The 23,338-nt window shown below is 40.3% G+C and overlaps 1 protein-coding gene across 1 annotated transcript in view; it reads right to left on the bottom strand.

The window, feature by feature from the left end:
- Window positions 1–23,338, bottom strand: part of CNTNAP4 (contactin associated protein family member 4) — a 557,814-nt gene that overhangs the window by 254,375 nt on the left and 280,101 nt on the right. The gene's annotated exons all lie outside the window — the stretch shown is intronic.

The following is a 23,338-nucleotide window of genomic DNA, read 5'->3' as shown; positions in this document are numbered from 1 at the left end:
GGAATGTAATAATTCCTGCATTGGCATAGGGCCAACAGGGAGCCTATATTTAAAAAGGGATCAAAGTCTTTACAAAGTAACTATAGACCTATTAGTTTAATTTTTAAAGTCAGGAAGATACTGGAGAGTTTAACCACTTGCCGACTGCCTAACGCCGATTTACGTCGGCAGTCAGCCCCTCACAGGCAAAGCGATGTAGGTCTACGTCGCTAGCCTGTGAGGCTCTAGGGAGCGAGCGCGCGCCGCCAGAGGCGCGCTCCCGCTCGCTCACGGACCCCCCCCCGTGTGTGTGCCCGGCGGACCCGATGTCTGCCAGGCACTCGCGATTGTCCGTTACAGCAGGAGAAAGGCAGGCGGCTAATGTAAACACAGCTGCCTGTCATTCTTCCCTGTGTAAGAATGGAGATCATACGGTTCTGCTATGTAGGACCACTGATCTCTGTTCTTACACCTCAAGCCACATCCAATCACAGTTAGAAGCATGCCCCTAGGGACACACTTAACCCCTCCTTCTCAAATAAAGTTAACTTCTTCCCTGCCAGTGTCATTTTTACAGTAACGGTGCATATGTATAGCACTGATTACTGTAGTAATGTCACTGGTAACCCCAAAAGTGTAAAAAATGTCAGTCAAGGGTCCGATCTATCTGCCGCAATGTCGCAGTCCCGCACAAAAAATCGCAGATCGTCGCCATTACTCGTTAAAAAAAACAACAAAAATGACAAAAATCTTTTCTTTAGTTAGTAAACGCAATAACTTTTGCGCAAACCAATCAAAATACGCTTTTAGCAATTTTTTTTTACAAAACATATATAGCATAAAACAAATTGGACTAAAATGTTAAAAAATTTAGATTTTTACATTTTTTTGGGGGGAATTTCATATAAAAAAATGTGAAAATATTGTTATTTTTGCAAAATTTACACTTTTTTTTTGTTTATAGCGCATGATCAAAAAATCGCACATACCACCAAAAGAAAGCTCTATTTGTGGGAAAAAAAGGATGTCAAATTTGTTTAGGTACAGCGTCACACGACTGCGCATTTGTCCGTGTTGACATAGTTCCCCCACATGGCTAATGTATAAGGTAAAATCTACAGCAGTGTTTCTCAACTCCAGTCCTCAGGGTACACTAACAGGCCAGGTTTACAAGAAAACTGAAATACATCACAGGTGATAACATTTGCTGCTCAGTGATTGCAGTATTCTAGTCTGCATCCCCCCCCCCAAGGTAATACTTAAAATCTGCCCTGTTAGTGTGCCCTAAGGACCAAGGTTGACAAACACTGGTCTACAGGCTTGGAAAAATCAGTTTGTAAATGGATAGCAAACAGGTTAAAACACTGAATTTAGAGAGTAATGATTAATGATTCTTACTCTGAATGGTCTAAGGTTATCAGTGGTGTTGGGGCTCTTACTTTTTAATATATTTATAAATGATATAGGGTCTGGGAATAAAAGTACAATTTCAGTCTTTGCAGATGACAACAAGCTATGCAGTGAAATAACTTCCTTACAGGATGTCTCCAACTTACAAGCCGACCTCAATGCACTGTTTCATTGGGCAACTATGTGGCGAATGAGGTTTAATGTTGATAAATGTAAAGTTATGCACTTGGAGGCTAAGAATATGCATGCATCATACATACTAGGGAGAGTAAAACTGGGGGATCTATAGTGGAGAAGGATCTTGGTGTTCTGGTGGATCATTTACCCAATACATGGCTGAATATAATTTTGAAGGATTTACAGCAAATGTACATTTAAAAAGTATTGTTTACAAAAGAATCTAGAATAATTTCTACCCTCTTAAAGAGGAGCATTTTCAAATGCAACCTTCATTCTTCAAAAATGCTCTTTTTTGGAAATGCTAGGTTTAAAAAGTATAAAATGCTCACTCTGATATCTATGGTAGTGAACACACTGTCTGAAAAATATATGATTTAAAGTTCTGGACCTGAAATCGAAAATCAAGCTGATGCTGTTGGCTCTGTTTAACAAATTAGCTATTACATCTGATGTAATTCCATTTAACAGTAAAACCTTCCCATCAGAAATTTAAAAAAAGTAACCTTTAGTTGTAAGAAAACTAATCTGTAATTGGTAGTTTAAAAAAATTGCAAACACAAATGTTCTATTATTCACTTACTGTACACTTACCGGTAACCTTTACATTTAACAGTAGATTTACAGTACTTAATTTAGTGTGCTGGAAACCTTATCTAACATATCTATAAAAATGAACTAAACATAAAACAGAATTTACATATAGATTAAAAAACTATTTTGCTTTTGAAAAAGATGTGGCATATGCATTTATTTATTCACAGGAAAAATGCATTTATTTGCCAAAAACCAAGCAAGTGACCTAAATAATATTATTTCAATGTGTTCAAAAATCCTCATTGAGTATGCAATTAAACTTGTTTTCTTGCGAGTTGTGCGTATGAAAAAGGAATAATTTGTGTGGAAGTATTGGCAGAATTTTCTTTAGGACAGAGTTTCCCCTAGGGTTGAGCACAGAGAAGCACTTTTTCTTATGACCTTTCCCCAACAGGATTTTGAGATACGGTAAGTCTGAAGTTGCAGGAGAAGATATCCTTCCATTAAAAGGAAAGAAACAACGTGCCAGGGAGAGTCTAAATGGACTTTTTACAAAAAGTGTGCATTTATTTTCTACTTTTTTCCTTCTTTGAAAACATATTTACTGATGAGATTTTTTTCTGACTCTATTAAAATAATTAAAACATTTAAAAGGGGGGGGCGAAGCCACCTGGCTAGTGAGATGGACGCTTAGCTGCACAGCTCCTTGCTAAGCAGTCACGATTCTACGTACCGAGGGTCACCTAACCACCACCTAACTTACCCCCTGAGATGTCTGGACGCCAGCAGCATGTACTTTGGAAGAGAACTGTGACTCCACGACTGGCAACAATTCTGTAAGTGCACCTAACTACATTCTTGCATAAGGTCACTCTTACACCTCACCACAAGATGTCCTTCCAACTACTTTCATTTAATGTCAATGGCCTCAACAGCCCCCATAAGAGGCATATGCTTTGGAGAGAACTCAAGGCCCTGAATTGTGATGTAGCCACCATTCAGGAAACACATTTTATGGCCCATAATCATCCTTAACTTACATCGAGACAATACCCTCATGCCTTTTATGCAAACAACCCAAAAAAAATATGTGGAGTGGCATTACTCTTTAGAGATACTCTTGAATTTTCCCTGCTCTCACAATTCGCAGATCCAGAGGGCAGATTCCTAGTGATATCCTGCATCATCAATAACTCCACATATACTATAGTGACAGTCTATGCTCCCAATACCAGACAAATCACATTTATGAAACGTTTGTGGCAACAATTACAACCTCTGCTCAAGGGACATGTGTTACTATGCAGTGATTTTAATACCATCCCTAACTATCAACTGGATGTTTCCATGAACTATCCGAGGCGCCACCACCATGGCGGCGTTCTTGGCGTCTGCGGATCTGCACAATGTGTGGAGATGTCACAACTCTTCGGAGAGAGACTATTCCTACTACTCTAGAATCCACCATTCCTATTCGAGAATTGACCTCTGTCTCACAGATAAATTCTTGTTACAACGGATCACTCGTGCGTCTGTGGGCTCCATAACATGGTCGGACCACACCCCTGTTATTTTAACAGTCGGGGACATGCCCTGTACCACTGGGGCGAACAGATGGCGATTTGATGCCAGCCTCCTGACTAATCAGGAGGCCTATGCCGGGACTCTTTCCAAACTCACTGAATTTTCTACTTTTAATGATATGACTGATGTTTGTCCTTTTACGTTATGGAATGCCCATAAAGCATTTATACGGGGCCTGTTGATGGCCAGGGGGGTGAGAGTTCGGAGACAGAGGAGACAGAAATTGGATGAAATTCTAACCTCTATTAAACGATTGGAACTTGAAAACAAATTAAGCCCTTCCACGGCATGCGCGGAGAAGCTTTTTAAGTGTCAATCTGAGCTCCGGGTCCTTTTGATTGGTCAGCATACTAGAGCGATTGGACGGCTTAGGGCCACTCAGTACTCTCATGGCAATAAAGCCGGAAAGCTACTTGCCAACAAATTGAAGGCTAAGATGTCCAAGCAAAAAATACCCTACTTGATACATCATGCCACGGGAGAAAGGCTGACCCATCCGAAGGATATAGCGGACGCCTTCAGTCATTATTACAGCTCCTTATACAATTTAAATGTGGATGTATCGACTCCTCAAGCCACTGCATCAGATATCCAGCTATTTCTGTCTTCGATCTCTCTTCCGAGCTTGTCGCATGGTGATCTGGAGCGACTGAATGCTCCTTTTACTGCTTTAGAGATCTCAAAAGCTATTAAATCTCTTGCAAAGGGGAAAGCACAGAGCCCTGATGTATTTACCTCTGAATGGCCTGTTTGCGGATGCTCTAGTTCCCTATGCTGAATGGGTGTTTCAGAGGGCGCTTGGTGGGGTACCGTTCCCAGCTGAGATGTTAGAGGCCACAGTGATCACACTACCGAAACCTGGTAAGGAACCCAATAAGCCACAAAATTTTAGGCCTATATGGCTACTAAATGTGGACCTAAAAGTCTACGCTAGAAATTTAGCCGATCGTATTTCACTGTGCCTTCCTGGTCTGATTAGGCCTGACCAGGTGGGCTTTGTTTTGGGGCGCCAGGCCACAGATGCGACTAGACAATTGCTTGGCCTTATCCGTCATGTTTCTACTCATAAGGTCCCCACAGTGTTCTTGGCATTGGATGCCGAAAAGGCCTTTGACCGGATACACTGGGGCTACCTGGGGCAGGTTTTAGAAAAGTTCAGTTTTAGTGGAGCAATAGCCCAGGCTATTATGGCCTTGTACACGTCCCCCTCAGCGAGGGTCTTCACCGAGGGCCTTTTTTCAGACAGTTTTCGCATAACTAATGGCACACGCCAAGGGTGCCCGCTATCACCCCTTATATTTGCCATGCTCATGGAACCTTTCGCTGAGAGGGTTAGATCACATTCTGGGGTCACAGGAGTATCTGTGGGGGGACCTCTCACTCATTTCACTCTTTGCAGATGACAAAATATTGACTTGTAAAGACCCAGTGACTTCGATGATGCATATCCAACAGATACTGGAGGAATTCCAATCTATTTCCTACTACAAGGTGAATGAGCTTAAGTCTAATCTCCTTGGAGTGGCAGTAGATCCCAAGCTTCGAACCAAGATTCAGAGCTTGGTACATTACCAATGGCAGGAGGAATCCATGGACTACTTGGGTATTAAACTGACTGACTCCACAGCGTCCCTATTTAAGGCTAATTTCCTTCCCCTACTTACCTCCATGACTCAAGACATTTTGAGATTGCAGAGGTTCTACCTTTCCTGGTCAGATAAAAATGCGGCCTTCAAAATGTTAATCTTACCCAAAATATTGTAAATTTTCCGGGCCCTACCTATCCAAATCCCAAACCATTTCTACAAATCCTTGCAGGCACTAGTTAGTAAATTTCTTTGTTCGGACAAGCCACCTAGAACACCACATAAGATTCTGGTGGGGGGCATGGGGGTCCCGGACGTGAAAGACTATCATATGGCGGCCATATTGGCACAGTCTAAGCACTGGTTCTCCTGTGTGCAAGCGCCTTTGTGGTGCTTCTTTGAGCGATCTTGTATATCACAGTCCTCCTTGACAGACCTAGTCTTGGTGCTCCCCTTTACTAATAATACAACGAAGATTTCCCATCCCACTGTATCGGCTACGCTCCAAGCGTGGAAATTTTTTTGGGCACACAAGTCAGGAGGTGGAGATCAGGTTCACATGTCAATAGCATTATCCACTTTGAGAGCACTATCCCCAGACTTACATACTGCACATTGGGGGAAAATACGGGTTACACCACGTCCCTGATTTATACAACCAATCTGCCTTAATCCCATTTTCTGACTTATGCCTGCGGTTCCCTGACTTTCAGATGGAATTCCTGACATACAAAAGAGTAATACATATTATACACACATTACCTGAGTTGTCTATTGCTCTCCCTCGCCAAGTGCATACATTTTGCTTCACTGACACTCCAGGCAAACGCGGGATCAGCATTTTCTATAACTCCTTACAGGACAAATCATTATTTTTGAAATTACCAATTATCAATTAAAGTGGGAAAAGGACCTGCAACAGACTTTTTCAGATGCCCAGTGGTTGAAAGCCTTCAGGCTGAACTATTCACTCCCCAAATGTTCTAACTTCAGGGAGGGGGCACAAAAGATCCACTTAAGGTGGTACAGGACTCCCTATGTTGTAGCGAACTATGGTGGCTCCTGCTCTAACCTGTGCTGGAGAGGGTGTGGGCAAGTCGGAACCTTGGTACTTATGCTGTGGTCTTGCTTATCCCTCAGAAACTTTTGGACCTCGCTACATAGATTAGTGGCAGACATTACAGGTATTCTCAATAAGTTAAAGTGGAACAGGCTTTACTGGGTATTGGGCTGGATTGGTACCCACCTTCATGCAAGGAGATTGTCCAACATATTATCTATGCAGCCAGATTGGCAATAGCACGCAACTGGAAGAGTCAGGTGCTGCCCTCAAGACGAGAGGTACTACAGATCGTAGGAGAGTCGTATAAATACAAAAAGATCCTTTTGCGCTCTGCTCAAAATTTCAAACAGGTGGCAATTATGGGAGGCTTACCAAGCTTCTAGAGTTTAACCTCTCTCCCTTTTCTTTCCCCTTATAGCACAAGTCTTGGGCTTGGGTGGCCCCATGGGGTGGAAATGTTCCCATTTGGGTGCTTCATGGGGACCACGCATGTCCTGAGGTGACTGCAACTAGTTTCATGCATTGTGAGATGGATGGGCGATTATCCCATCTTGCTATGTATCCTTTCTTTGTGTTTTCTCTTCCTTTTATGCTTTATCTGTGAGTTATTCGGAATATATGGCTGAAATAGCGGTGTTTTCGCTGGTCATGTTTTAGAACGTTCTCAATTTTTTCAAAAAACGAATGTGTTCACGTGTTCAAATGTATACGGTACATTGTTTACTACATGTTTACTACGTGTTTTGTATTTTCTTGAAAACCCAATAAAAATTAATTAAAAAAAAAAAACATTTAAAATGATACCCATATCTATGTTTCATGAGTGTTTTGGGTCAGATTTTGCTCTGTCTGGTCTGATTTTCCTAACTTTGTTGATTAGGTGCTATGATAATTTAGCTCCTGGTATACAACATGGAAAATCATACCTTTTACAAGTGTATATACTTACAGGCAGGCATATAAATCCTTTTTCTACTACAATTTATAATTCTTTAATCATTTTTACCCATTTCTCATTTGTGCATTAAAACAACATCTCTGTCTTGGAATCCCTTTTGAAAACTCAGGCTTACTATCCGGTATATCTGTCTTCACATTTTAAATTAATTCCAACATCTTTTTAAATACTTATGCAGGCTTATTCAGTAAGGCAGTGTGAATTATAATGGTCAAAGTAAAAAAAAAATCTTACTGAAATCAGTCAGACTTGATTTTGTTCTACTGCAGCATCAATGAATAATAAATTTGGATGATGTGGTTATTTTTGGTTGGTCTATTAATATTGGCTACTGCACCTAAAAACTTTCAGTTTTATGTTATTAAAAGGTGTAAACAGCTGAAAAGAACAATAACCTCTTTTGAATCAACTTAATATTCTGTGTCTCTGTCTGCAGATATAGCTGCTGTAGTTATATGTTAAGTTTTTTAGATTGGTCATAGATAGACCAAAGCTACTTTTCTCCACAACTCTGATAACAACTTTGATGACAGCAGGCGTGTGATGATAGGGAGTGCATGCACATTATCATATGGATGCTTACAGGGCATCTTAAGTTTTAGAGAAGTTTTAGAGAAAACATTATGCAGTATAGGTATAGGTAAGCAGGTGCAGTATATGGAAGGTTGGTATTGTGTATTTTAATAAAAGGGTCTGATGATATCTTTCAAGGGTAATATGAAACACATTTCCATTACCTCACCTCCTTATTACAGTGAGAATAGGTTGCGTAAGAGTTGGCCGTTGCAGCTTTATTTTGCAGCTCTAAATGACAGCTGAGTATGTTACACTTAAAGCTAATGTGGGGCAAATTAAAAAAAAAAAAAGTAAAGCCCATTTCCTTGATGAATTTTTCATTCCCAGGTATTACTATGGAACAGTAGTAGGGACATTATCACTGTGCTGCATTTAACCTGTGCAGAAAGGAGAGTTGTGGATGGACTCAGTAGGTTGGCACGCCACATAGTTCCCACAGAAAACAACCTAGGAGGAGTATGCAAGACCAGTCACCCTGCGCAAGTAGTGAGAGCAGCAGTTTTTATGGCAGGTAGCTTACACGGAGGCAAATAAAATAGCTGTTTTACTGGATTACTGCACAGATTAAGAAAACATACACAAAGTCATTATGATTTCAGTTAGAATCCACATGACTCTTGTGTTTACACTATATATGTATAACCAGGACTTTTTTTCAGTGGGAACAGGGGGTAAGGTAGTTCCGACACCTCCAGCACTGAATCTATTTAATAGCAAGGGGTGTGGGGTGTGCTGGAGGGTCTATTGATGCTAGTTGCTGGGAGATCTACTGTCACTGGTGGGGATCTATTTTTGTGTGAGTTTCTATTGTTGCTGGTGGGGATCTATTTTTTCTGGGGGGTCTTATGTTTCTGGGGTGGATATTTTGTTTCTGGATATGGTATTTTGTTGTGGGTGGTCCATTGTTGCTGTGTGGGGGTCTATTAATGTGCGGGGGATTAATTGTTGCTGGGATGGGGGTCTATTGATGCTGGGGTAGGATCTATTGTTGCTGGGGTGGAGTCCATTGATGCTGGGATAGAGTTCATTATTGCTGGGGGAATCTATTGTTGTGTGGGGTATCTATTGTTGCTGGGGGGATCAATTGTTAATAGCTGCAGGAGTCAATTTTACTGCTTTTTCATTATCGTTAACAAATCCTATACAAATTATTTAGCACTACAAAATGATACTTAGTTCTGTAAAAAGGGTGGTACTGGGAGGTGGGTAGGGGGTGGAACCAAGGTATGGTGCTTGGAGATGGTTTGGGGGTGGGGACAAGGGGTGACTCAGAAGAGGGAAGTTCCTGCACCTATTCTCTGAGGAAAAAAAGCCCCGTGTATAACTCTTGATTTTGCTAGTCCCAACATGCAAACAGTGGGGGGATTTACTAAATTTAGCACAGCTCTGCATAGAAACCAATCAGCTTCCATGTTTTATTATCAAATAAATGAACAAGCTAAAGTTAGAAGCTGGTTGGCTACCATGAACAGCTGCAACGCATTCTGAGTGTTCCAATTTTAGTAAATCTCCCCCTGTATGTAGGAACTAGTTTAAAGGAAAGCTTTACAACACTCCAAAACCCTCCTTACAGAAGAGACCAGTATAGCATCAGCCTTCGATACCCTTTTCCTTTACAGCATTTTGTTTATTATTGATGTAGCACCCTCCTAGCCAGGTGCTAGGTAGAGAGTATAGTTTTGGCTCTGTCTGCCTATCAGAGGAGCAGCAGGCAAAATCTATATTGTTCTCTGCTTAACAGAGAGTAGGATCTGTGAGTCAGGTCTGCTTAGTGTGCCCAGTGTGTGATTCATCTGGGAGTGTCCCCAGCTGATCCAATGGGGAGGCACATAGGATGCTGGAGGAAACCTAACCAATGACACACAGGCTTTTGGTACTGCCCCAGGGATTGGCACAGACATTTGGTCTCAGTGCATTATGGGGAAGGGTATAAAAAGCCACGGGCACATGAGGTAGAGGTCTTTTGGCGGGAAGCAAAGTCCCAGAAGGAGGGTGTTGACTGCCTCCTCTTCTGCTGCAGTTGGTGATGGTCACAGGCAGTCAGCAGTCAGTGGAGTGTTGCTGAACCCAGAGGCCCAGGAGAGCTGACTGGAGGAGTTGGGGCACTGCAAGACTCTGGAAAAACAGTATCGTGAGCCCAGGGGTCTGCCCAGGAAGGGGACCACTCCGGAGTGTAGAGTCAGTGGGCCGGTGTCATCTAGTACAGAGAAAGGGGGTGCTGGGGGAGTACCCTGAAGAGAAACACAAATAGAAATACTTACCTCATCTTCATTCTAGTGGCAGGATGAAGTAGTGGCCTTGCCGCATTCTCAAGTTAGAAGTCCTCTGAAGTGTGAATAGTTACCAGTTGGAGTATCCCACTCCTCCCTTCTCCTATCCTAATATAAATAAAACAACAAAAACAACCCCTAGACTGATCATTGACTGAGCCAAGAAGTTAAAGTATTAAGATTTCTGAAAGCAGTTGCTACAGGTAAACCAGGGGAATCCAAAAGTGTCATTCTTCAGCAGTCCTCTAGGGGGCAGTGCTACATTGATATACAAATGCTCTTTAACATCTGTATTGCTCAGTTATAGCAGCTTGCTTTGCAAACATTGGTCCGTAATTGTGAAAACTTAACCAGTGGTTTACAATATTTATACATGCCAGTATACTCTAATTTTTATCTCTTCACTGTAAAAATGAAAGCTTTTATGTAAGTGAGGCCACTTAGGAATAGGTCTTCACCACATTTTTCTGTGCCTGAAAATAATTTGGATGGCTAAATGAAGTTGGCAATGTAGCAGTAAGATGATGCCCCCTCTGGAAATTTGTTTTGATAAAAGTGTGATCCTCATTGACAGCTTCACAAGGATATAGCCATTTCCAATTATCATCAGATACAGCTCATCACAGGGAGAAATTCGAGTGGGATAGGATAGAAGAATAGTGTCTGTCATTGTTTATTAGGAAACGCTTTTATGGTCTTTTAGATTATTTCTCATCTAGTAGGATGATATTGATACATCTTGCATTAAAAGAACAAAATAACACTTCTGGAAGGAATAATAATAATTTCTTGCACAAAACTAAAATGTGGAAGTTGAATAGCCTTTGTAGTGACTAAATCTTTGATGTTAATGTTTTCATGCAGAAAATTATTTCTAGAGGGTTTTTGTTTGTGGTTTCTCCATTGATTGTATTCCATGATAATTTGCTAATAAATGCTATGTAGGCGGCATTGTTTATCTTTGTTTTGGAAGATTGGATTTGATAATCATGTTAATTTGAACGATCATCCAGACATCTTAGCTTGTCAGTTTGCCATTATTGTTTGGCTTCTTTGATTGAAAATATTTAATAATATAAAACATGCAAACTATTGGGCATGGATGTGTAATAATTGCAATGCTGTTCAAGAGCCGATTCCAGTTTTCAGGATTAAAAAAATGTCTTGGACTTAAAACAGATCAATTTAGTATTATGTTTGTCAGTGTCCAGATTAAAATATACGTTTAAAGGGCCAGTAAGTCTAAAGGCTGGTACACACTAACAAATATTTTTCGTTTTAACCCAGCAGGAGAACAGAAAAAAAACTTGACAGCTTGATCCAACCTTAGTACAGTAATCTCCCCCACTGAGCATACACATGGGCTGAATGTCAGATGGTTTTTCTGGCCTGGAAGGATTTGCCCCCTTAATGACCAGGCCATTTTTTGCGATTCGGTACTGTGTTTCTTTAGCTGACAATTTTGCTGTCGTGCGACTCTGTACCTAAATAAAATTGACGATTTTTTTTTATAAGCAAAAAAAGAGCGACAATTCTGAAAAAAGCCCAAAAAACAATATTTTTCACTTTTTTTATATAACATTCCCAAAAAAGATTTCAGGCCAATTTGTATTCTGGTACATACAGTGCCTTGCGAAAGTATTTGGCCCCTTTGAACTTTGCGACCTTTGCCACATAAAGATATAAAACTGTAATTTTTGTGAAGAATCAACAACAAGTGGGACACAATCATGAAGTGGAACAAAATTTATTGGATATTTCAAACTTTGTTAACAAACAAAAAACTGAAAAATTGGGTGTGCAAAATTATTCAGCCCCTTTACTTTCAGTGCAGCAAACTCTCTCCAGAAGTTCAGTGAGGATCTCTGAATGATCCAGTGTTGACCTAAATGATTAATGATGATAAATAGAATCCACCTGTGTGTAATCAAGTCTCCGTATAAATGCACCTGCACTGTGATAGTCTCAGAGGTCCGTTTAAAGCACAGGGAGCATCATGAAGAACAAGGAACACACCAGGCAGGTCCGAGCTACTATTGTGGAGAAGTTTAAAGCCGGATTTGGATACAAAAAGATTTCCCAAGCTTTAAACATCCCAAGGAGCACAGTGCAAGTGATAATATTGAAATGGAAGGAGTATCAGACCACTGCAAATCTACGAAGACCTGGCCGTCCCTCTAAACTTTCAGCTCATACAAGGAGACTGATCAGAGATGCAGCCAAGAGGCCCATGATCACTCTGGATGAACTGCACAAATCTGGCTTTTATGGAAGAGTGGCAAGAAGAAAGCCATTCCTTAAAGATATCCATAAAAGTGTAGTTTAAAGTTTGCCACAAGCTACCTGGGAGACACACCAAACATGTGGAAGAAGGTGCTCTGGTCAGATGAAACCAAAATCTAACTTTTTGGCAACAATGCAAAACGTTATGTTTGGCGTAAAAGCAACACAGCTCATCACCCTGAACACACCATCCCCACTGTCAAACATGGTGGTGGCAGCATCATGGTTTGGGCCTGCTTTTCTTCAGCAGGGACAGGGAAGATGGTTAAAATTGATGGGAAGGTGGATGGAGCCAAATACAGGACCATTCTGGAAGAAAACCTGATGGAGTCTGCAAAAGACCTGAGACTGGGACGGAGATTTGTCTTCCAACAAGACAATGATCCAAAACATAAAGCAAAATCTACAATGGAATGGTTCACAAATAAACATATCCAGGTGTTAGAATGGCCAAGTCAAAGTCCAGACCTGAATCCAATCGAGAATCTGTGGAAAGAACTGAAAACTGCTGTTCACAAACGTTCTCCATCCAACCTCACTGAGCTCGAGCTGTTTTGCAAGGAGGAATGGGCAAAAATTTCAGTCTCTTTAAGTGTGAAACTGATAGAGACATACCCCAAGCAACTTACAGCTGTAATCGCAGCAAAAGGTGGCGCTACAAAGTATTAACTTAAGGGGGCTGAATAATTTTGCACGCCCAATTTTTCAGTTTTTTATTTGTTAACAAAGTTTGAAATATCCAATAAATGTCGTTCCACTTCATGATTGTGTCCCACTTGTTGTTGATTCTTCACAAAAAATTACAGTTTTATATCTTTATGTGTAAAGCCTGAAATGTGGCAAAAGATCGCAAAGTTCAAGGGGGCCGAATACTTTTGCAATGCACTGTATTTTTGGTAAAAAAAGTTATCGTGTCTACAAACTTGGGGAAAGATTTATGTCATTTTTTTTGTTTATTTTTTTTCTAGTAATGGACGTGATCTGCGAATTTTAGAGGGACTGCGACACTGCAGCAGACAGATTAGACCGCTAACTGACATTTTTTACACTTTTGGGGGGACCAGTGACATTACTACAGTAATCAGTGCTAAAAATATGCACTGTTACTGTAATAATGACACTGGCAGGGGAGGGGGTTAACGTAGGGGTGATCAAAGGGTTAAATGTGAGCCTAGGGGAGTGTTTAATAACTGTGTGGGGGGGGGCTTGTGAAATGATCGTAGAGACCTGTGTTCCTTTATAGAAGGATTACAGGAGCTCTGTGATCATTTCAGAGAGAACATTGGTCTGCTGTGTTTACAACAGCTGACCGTTCTTCTCTCTCAGTGGGGAGCGATCGCGGGTGCCCTTTTCGGCAATCAGTGCCGCCGGTCCTGTGGTTCGGCATCCCCACTGCCTAGTACAGGTACGGCGATTTGCGCAAGCCGAGCCAGCAGTATATATGCGGTGGACGGTCAGCAACTGGTTAATCTATCGACATTCAGTCTGTGTAATCAGGAACTAGTCAGCTGCTGGTTTTTCAGCATGCACGCCTGACAGAAGTCGGCCAGACGTCCGGCTTCTGTCTTCTGTCAGATCGGCTGACATACACATGGGCCGAATGTCGGCTGATTTTTATTTTTAATATCTCTTTATTAAGTACAATAAATGTGAAACAGAAAAAGAGAACAGACCAAAGTACACTTGCACGGCAAATATACCCAATGATAAGGGAGTAAGTATACAAGTTTTGTTAGAGTAAGCATACCAGCCGGTTTTTAATCTACTGACATTCAGCCCGTGTGATCAGGAACTGGTCGGCTGCTAGTTTTCCAGCATGCACGTCTGACAGAAACCCACGGTGTTTAATGAAAAAAACTGACAGCTCAATCTGAGATTAGTTTATCAGTCTCCCCCGCTGAGCTTTTGTGTTCTGACAAGGGGACGCCCCCACCAGAACACTGCGGTCAGCGCTCCCAGCTAGTGGCCATTTTCTATAACCCAAATATCTACCCTTTCTTCATCTGTAAATTATTTCAACTTCTATCTTTCATCTACAAAAGTGCTTCTAAAACAAGTTGGAAAAGCTGCCAGCACTCAAAGTCAAAATACAAACCCCAATTGAATCATATAAAACTAAAGGATAATTGCCAGGTCAATTAGTGATTAAAAAAACCTCAACCATATGATACCAATGATATTCACAAACATAAAATAAAAGAATGAACATAAATCGCACTGTCAAAGCGCTAGGTACAGAATCATACAATTAAAAAATATATGAACTGTGAATAAATGTCCATAGAAACAGATGAAAAGAAAAAGTCCTACACCATGTTCCATGTAACAGACACAGCAAGTGAAGGGAAGATAGTGGTGATTGAACCAAATAGGGAATCAAAGAAGATCCTGCTCTACACCCAATGTGAGTTGTACAAACCGTTTACCAGATGTAAATGAACACTGAAATACAAGTGGTCAAACAGAGCACAAGGAAATAAGGTCTCCCTCAAACCATATATGGCTCTCTCCGCTCACACTGCTCCAATGGAACTCTGAGATAAAAACAGAAAAACGCTTCCGTAGTACAGTATATAAAAAACAATTTATTGGTAAAACAAATTACTTCACTCACGAGAATCCAGATAAAATCGGCATAATATAGACTACAAATGGACAAAAGTTATTGCGACATCCCTACGGGCTTCCCTCTGGGCTCACTCGTACATCGACCAATCAGGGATGAATCATGTGATGATTTCACCAATGGAGGCCCCACCCTATGCATTTCGTCACAAAGAACGTCATCTGGGGATAGGCCTGAGTTTCCGTTGGAGCAGTGTGAGCGGAGAGACTCATATATGGTTTCAGGAAGACCTTATTTCCTCATGCCCTGTTTTACCACTTGTAGTTCAATGTTCATTTACATCTGGTAAGCAGTTTGTACAACTCACATTGGGTGTGGAGTAGGATCTTCTTTGATTCCCTATTTGGTTCAATTACCACTATCTTCTCTTCACTTGCTGTGTCTGTTGCATGGAATACGGTGGAGGACTTTTTCTTTTCATCTGTTTCTATGGACATTTATTTACAGTTCATATATTGTTTATTTGTATGATTCAGTACCTAGCGCTTTGACAGTGCTATTGATGTTCATTCTTTCATTTTATGTTTGTGATTATCAATGGGATCATATGGTTGAGGTTTTTTTTAATCACTAATTGACCTGGCAATTATGCTTTAGCTCTGCACTGTTTTATATGATTTGTTTTCATAATGCATGAAGCCGCACAGTTGCACTTGAAGTTGCACTGACATGCGACTTTGAAATCATAAGATTTTAGATGAAGTTGCATGATTTCAAAACCGCATTTAATGTGAACGAGGGGTTAGAGCCATTATGGTACATCTAAACCGAATTCAGAATACTGTATGAATGTAACTTCTTAGGAAATATATGATAATCTACAGTAAAGGGAATACATAATGCATGAATGTTAAAAATAAAAAAAAAAATAAACTAGCATTGTGAATGTGTGCTTTTCCTTTGCTATTACCGTGGAAGGTAGCCAGCACTGACAAGGCTTATCAGCTGTGCTGTGCACAATACTTAATTTTAGCAGTAATCCATACGTCCTTGTGATTTGCTCTTTTTTGTTTGAATATCCCATTGTTTTATGCCCATTGTTCTTATTCATTTAACCAATTCTGAATTGAGCACTGTTATTTGAATGCATAATGTAAGATAATTTTAAAGCAAAAGACATAGTTGGCTTCTATGTTAAACTCACCAAGTGCTTTTGCATTTCAATAAAAATAATGTGAAATAGTTCTGCTTATCATATAAAAGTAGTCCATCTTGACAAAGGCATAACAAAGGCCTAATGCACTTGTACACAGAGCTATACATTTTACCCCTTTGAACAGTAAAGTACAATAGTTGCTTTTTTTTTTTGCAAAACATGAATAGGCTTCAGAGAAAAGAGAAAACATCTTACAAGGTCATTCCTAAAGAATTATGTCGATTTATTAAAAGCTTTTTTTTAATTTAACTAACTTGTAGAATTTAGAAGCACATATAATGATTGTATGATTTTGGGCAATAACTCATACTGTAGTCTTTGTTCATTGTATTTTAAGATCACTGTTCTATCCTCTGAAAAAACTTTACTTTTGGAAAAATAAGGAAAAAAAACTGAACATGTAGACTGGAATTATAGGAAAGCAATTTATTAGTTAAAGAGTTAAAGCCTAAGTTTTGTTAAAACAAAAAAAAAAAAAAAAAAACATCACAAGTTGAAATCTTCTATCTCTGCCCCCCCCCCCCCCCACACACACACACACCCTTCATTCAAAGAAGCTTCAATGAATGGGGTTGAGGAGGGCAGAAAGGGTGGGTATAGTTGGCACTCTTGACGAGTGCCTATGAGAGGCCCAGTGGCTGTATTACCCCTGCATCACTGAAGGAATACTGCTGTGAGAGTGTATGTGAAAGAGAAGGGGAGGTCAGAGGGCAGAAGACTTCAACTGGGAGAGCTGGCATCAGCAGCACAAGGGACACTTCTCATTAAATGTAAATTGAAAGTAATGTCCCTTGTGCTGCAGCTAAATTTAGGCTTAAACAATTAAGCACGGGCAGCTCCTGCTTACATGTCAAGGTTTTTTTTTTGCCAAATTCAGCTTAAGTTACAGACAGAAAATGTACGATTATGGAAGGAGGACCCCTGTCTCTGTGATCTCTCCATCTTCCTGGCAATTTTTTGTAAGGCCACCGATGAACTTGGGTGAGATACCTCTACTGCCTCTCAATCCTGAAAAAGCTGTAGGGTTGCTTTTTGCAGTACAGCATAGCTGGGTTGAAACATTGAATCCAGATGCTGTATTCTGATAGCTTAATTATTGTTCTTTGGCTCTTATTAACAATGTATTGAACAACGTAACAAGAAATCCTGCAGATTAAACTACTACTGTAACCCTTAATCAATGGATCAGATATGTTTGTCACATTCAACTTGACTCTGTAATGTTAAAGACATTTCAATGCTTATCCAGTCAGCTTACTCAGCTCTAATGATGGACAAGAATACAACCCAACATTTACATCCATTAAAGGTAGCTTAGCCTAATCCTATCACCATTTAATGTGTCAGGCAGATGCTGATTAATAAAAACCTATTACCCTATGTGTTATAGTCAATTACTACAAAGAATTTAACACTTCTTTGGTGACCCCAGGTCTACCCATCTTCCCAGGACTACCTAGGCCTTGGCCTTCGCTTTCACAAGCCTGTCATTAAATGGATATGATACCGTAGCACCCTACAGGTAGGTGCTAGGTAAAACTATAGTGGGCCTTGTCTGCCTAACAGCAGGGCTGTGATTTATCTAGTTAGGGTGTCAGGGCTTCCAGATGTGCCTGCTGAAGGGAGAAGTATCCCCACTGGCTCCTGTGAGAGGCTTCTCATAGGGCAGTGTGGGAAGCACAATCAGGGAACACATCCCAGCTTGTAACTACCCCAGAAGGCAGATTATGCTGCAAGGGATTCTGGGAGTGGGTATAAGTTTGCGGGGAAGTGCGTGGCTCAGTGTCTTTGGCAGGACCAGAGTCCCAGGAAGGAGAGTGCGGCTGTCTCTCCTCCTGTCTGAGGAAGGTGGATATCTCAGGGTGTCGCCTGAGAATCCAGAGAGTGCTGAGTTGAGCTGAGGGGATCCGGTGTGCCGAGAGCCTGCGGAGAGAGAGAGGGGTCCAGTCCCAGGGAAGCCTACACAGGTCGTGAGTACTGCAGCTTGCCCCTGGGGGTCTGCCTAGAGTCAGAGGGAACCACTCCAGAAGAGGTTCTGGGATCCAGTGTCAACTAGCTGAAAAGGGGGTACCTAGGTTGAGGACCCTGAAGTTGTAAAGGGGGTACATAGTCAGTGGACCCTGAAGAGTTCAAGGAGTAAAGGGGGCACCTGCAGTCTGGGCCCTGAATTGTATTGCGTGTGCCAGTTACAGTGATAGTTATTTGGAGTTCTACAAAATACTACCTCAAGCTGTGCCAAGTGGGGGAAAGTATTCAGAGACTTACACAGTGTCAGGAGTTCTACAGTTCTCAGTTTTGGATCTACTGGACTATAGGTCAGGGATTCAAAATTTCTTCTGTTATACAGAGTGTTCTCAGAGTCAGTGAGCGTTGGCTGGTGCCGGTTGGCGTCAAGGAAGCGCCAACGGGCATTTTCAGGATCGAAGTCCAAATTGTAATTAGTTCAATCCGTAAGGAGTATCCCACTCATTCCCTTCTCCCATCCCCTTAATTTATAATAAAAACCAAAAACAAAGATGCCGGAGTTGTCGCTGCTTCAGTTGTCACAACTGGAGACTCAGCCCACATGGACTTGAGAGGATTCCGGTACTACTGGCAGACCCACATCAGGCCATAGGCCTGGAAACCTTGCTACAATACGATTTGGCCTGGTGAACCCTTCTTATTACTGGTGTTGTCGCAAACTATCCTCTGTTGTAATGTCCCTTCATTAGGAGTTCCCTACCGTGTTTATTAGGAGATAGGTGGAAACCCCACTACATCATATTTCATAAAATGTAAACAGTGCAATGGAACTACTGCAAGCCTTCTTAATTCCTCATGGCCAACTTTACGTTCTCTCTCTCCAAACAAAATCCAGGCTGTACAGAGTACATTAGTAAGAAACTGGAGATGGGGTTTCTATATGCGGTTTACAACATTAGCCACAATATATTTTGAAGATAGTATTCAATATTTGGTACAGGTACTTGGAAATGCCATTTTGGATTTGCAATGCCCTTCCTTCCTGCCATCCTTGTGAATGATATTTTCCAGAACATTCTATATGTCTGTATCATGAGTATTCTAGATTACAACCTGATTTCCTCTCTGAATCAATGTAGCTCTCATCATAGTTTTGTGAGAGCAACATTTCAACCACTCCAAGATAATGTATTGTATGCAAGTGCTTAGAAGAATATTAATAAAGGTTCTTGTTAAACTACATTGCATTATCACATGTCACATTAAGAGGAGTGGTTGTGTCCATGCAGCCACTGCATCACCACAAGATGCAGCCACTGCATTACCACCACTGCATCACCACTCCTACTATACTTTAATGAGCTGCCTGCATGCATTTGTTAAAGGGTCCCAGTCACAAAACTGGTTGGTGGAGGTAATCATTCACTGACTCACCCCAGAGGGGGTGTTGGGAACCTATAGGGGTAGAACCATCAAAAACCAAATGGAATGGGAGTAACCATTCACAAGATAAGGCGATACCCAGGTGGTGTGTAGGGTAAAAAAAGATACTTTATTCAAAAATTGAAGATTGTATTGAACATTTAACTATGTGTTATTAATCTTCAATTTTTGAATAAAGTATCTTTTTTACCTTCCCCACCGCCTGGGTATCGCCTTATCTTGTGAATGGTTACTCCCATGCCTGCATGCAGTACCTGGGAAGTGGATATGCTGAAAAAATGGTCCATTCATGACATATATGCCTGTGTGAACAAAGCCTTAGAAAGCTTTGCTGAACCACAACTAATTAAAACTTTTTAGATTTTTGGTCATCATTAGATGTCTTTATCACAATTAGTAATTTTCTAACATGAAAGTGTGGCCCAAAAATGACATTATTGCTTTTATCATCCTTTAACCACTTAAGCCCCGGAAGATTTTACCCCCTTCCTGACCAGGGTTTTTTTTGCGATTTTTTACTGCGTGACTTTAACGGACAATTGCGCGGTCGTGCGACGCTGTACCTAAACAAATTTCACGTCCTTTTTTTCCCACAAACAGAGCTTTCTTTTGGTGGTATTTGATCACCTGTGTGATTTTTTGATCATGCGCTATAAACAAAAAAACAGCGTAATTTTTGCAAAAATAACAATATTTTTCACTTTTTTTATATGAAATTCCCCCCCAAAAAAATGTAAAAATCAAATTTTTTTAACATTTTCGGCCAAATTGTTTTACGCTACATATGTTTGGTAAAAAAAAATCGCAAAAAGCGTATTTTGATTGGTTTGCGCAAAAATTATCGCGTTTACTAACAAAGGGAAAGATTTTTGTCATTTTTGGTGTTTTTTTTTAAACGAGTAATGGCGGCGATCTGCAATTTTTTTTGCGGTACTGTGACATTGCGGTGGACAGATCGGACCCTTGACTGACATTTTTGACACTTGTGGGGGTACCAGTGACATTACTGCAGTAATCAGTGCTATATATATGCACTGTTACTGCAAAAATGACACTGGCAGGGAAGGGGTTAACTGTATTGGACAGGGAGGGGTTAAGTGTGTCCTAGGGGCATGATTCTAACTGTAGTGGGACAGGTCTCCTAGTGTAAAAACAAAGATCAACAGTTCTACATAGTAGAACCGTCTGATCTTCATTTTTACACAGGGGAGAATGACAGGCGGCTTGTTTACATAAGCCGCTCTTTCTTTCTCCCGCTGTACCGGCGATCGTAGTGTGACCGGCGGACATCGGCTCTAGTAGCAGTGACAGGCGAGCGACGTAGATCTACGTCACTCTGCCTGGCCGGGGCTGACTGCCGCAGTAAATATACTGTGCGCAGTCGGCAACCGGTTAAACTAGCTTTTCTTTACATTCATGCATGTTTATGTCCCTGTAACATCTGTATGCTTACAAACTCACAATACTTTTCTCCCTCCACACATAAAACCTCTAGTAAAACCCCAGGGTATGCAAACCTTTGAAGCACAGCTGTACCATTGGCATTGTTATTAACGTTTCACAGTTGTTTCACAAGCATTAAAACAATAACAATCTCAAATATGATATTAGAATTTATATTTTACACAGTAGTAATGAGACACCTAATATACAGTAAGAAAATGTTTGTTTGTTTTTTTTTAATCAGTAAAAAAGAGAAAGTTTTATATGGCTTTCACCAATAGCAGCTAGATTATTGTACTGATCCACCAAGTTCAGGATCTGATATGGATCAGGCTTATTGCTGATTAAGTTTTCTTTCATGTAGATAAGCAAGGAATTTCATAGATATTAATTGCAATAATTGGTGTTTGGAATGCTGGGAGATTCTCATACTCCAGTTCCCACTCTGCCTATGGAGCATTTCTGTGCTGGGATCAAATACAGCAGCTCTATATTTTACTTGCACATACCATTGCAGATGTAAAATTTTATTATGGCATGCAAAAACATAGAGGTCACGAAACTGTGGTTTTTTTTGTTATTATTAGTTATCTTATAGTAAAATTTACAGAACACACTTCCCCTAGTTAATTGTCTTTATTTTCTTTCCTTTGTTCCCAACATTAAAAGTATTTTTATTTCTGTTATATACTGTGATTATAATGTACATTGCAAAGCTAAGCTGATATGTCTATTCTAAGTGTAAACCTGTACAATGTATTAAAGTGGAACTAAAACCCACTGCATAGGGGTTGGGCTCTTAACATAATAAGCAAGTATGTGCAGAATACTTGCACGCTATGGAACACTTACCTTATAAAGTGTCCCACCCCCTAGGATGACAGATCCAGGTTCCAAGGTGGCTCTCCTGCATAGGATCACGTACCTAATACATGATCTATGGGCCGGGGTAGTTACCGGGGGTGTGCTGCAATTGGCTGCAGCATGAACCAATCATCGGGTGCCAGTCACTGATTGGTGACCCGCACCTGACCATCGGCTCAGGACATTAGCGAAGAGAGCCCTATGTAGGTAAGCAAATACAGGGCTCTCTCCTGACAGCAGCAATGTGCTTTTTTTTCTCTGCAAAGTAGGAAGTAAAAAACAGCACATTGCTTAGTAAAAACAGCACACAACACACACACACTAACAAATGTTGGCCACACATGTAACCCCTAATTGCCCTAGATGTTAACCCTTTCCCTGTCAGTGTCATTAGTACAGTGACAGTGCATATTTTTAGCACTGATCACTGTATTGGTGTCACTGGTTATCAAAAAAGTGTCAGTTAGGTGTCCGATTTGTCTGCTGCAAAATCACTGTCCTGCTATAAGTTGCTGAATGCTGTCATTACTATAAAGGAAAATAAATAAATAAAAAATTGCATAAATATATCCCATAGTTTTTGAATGCTATAAATTTTGCGCAAACCAATCAACATACTCTTATTGGGATTTTTTTTTTACCAAAAATATGTAACAAAATACATTTTGACCTAAACTGATGAAGAAATTCGATTTTTCAAAGTTTATTTATTGGATGTGTTTAATAGCAAAAAGTAAAAAATATTGTTTTTTTTTTTTTCTAAATTTATCAGTTTTTTTGTTTATAGTGCAAAAAAAAAAAAAAAACACAGAGGTGATCAAATACCACCAAAAGAAAGCTCTATTTGTGGGGGGAAAAAGGACATACATTGGGTACAGTGTTGCATAACCACGCAATTGTCGGTTAAAATAAAGCAGTGCCAAATTGTAAAAAATATCCTCTCATGTTTATGTTTCTCATGATCTCTTATAATTTAGAGATTATGTTCATCTAGGAAGAGGCTTACACTTCTTTTGAGCACTGGTGGAATAGGGATAGTTAATATTCACTAATTTGTCAACTTTAAACATTGTGAGCAGTGCGCCTTTATTCATTTGTTTGGAGATTGAGACAGACACTTATTTTTACCTAACAGAATACATTTTATGAAGATTTGTTTAAATTTAACAACATATTGCTACATACATAATTTGGATACATTTATATCACAAGGTTGATTCATTGTATTTATTTTGTTGAATTATTTTTGATTAAGGCATGTTTTTTTGGTATTAATTTATCTGTTATTTAACAGACAGCGCAACTTTTTCACGTTTGATATATCGCATAAAATGGCCTAGTCATGAAGGGGGTAAAGCCTTCCATAGGTCAAATGGATGCTTATGTTTGATCTGAAAATCCTATTCAGTATGTCTAGG

This window comes from Pelophylax lessonae, assembly GCF_965119305.1.
Source record: "Pelophylax lessonae genome assembly, chromosome: 1".
NCBI lineage: Eukaryota > Metazoa > Chordata > Amphibia > Anura > Ranidae > Pelophylax > Pelophylax lessonae.
Note: the sequence above shows the minus strand (reverse complement) of the source record. Positions and strands in the feature narration are given on the sequence as shown.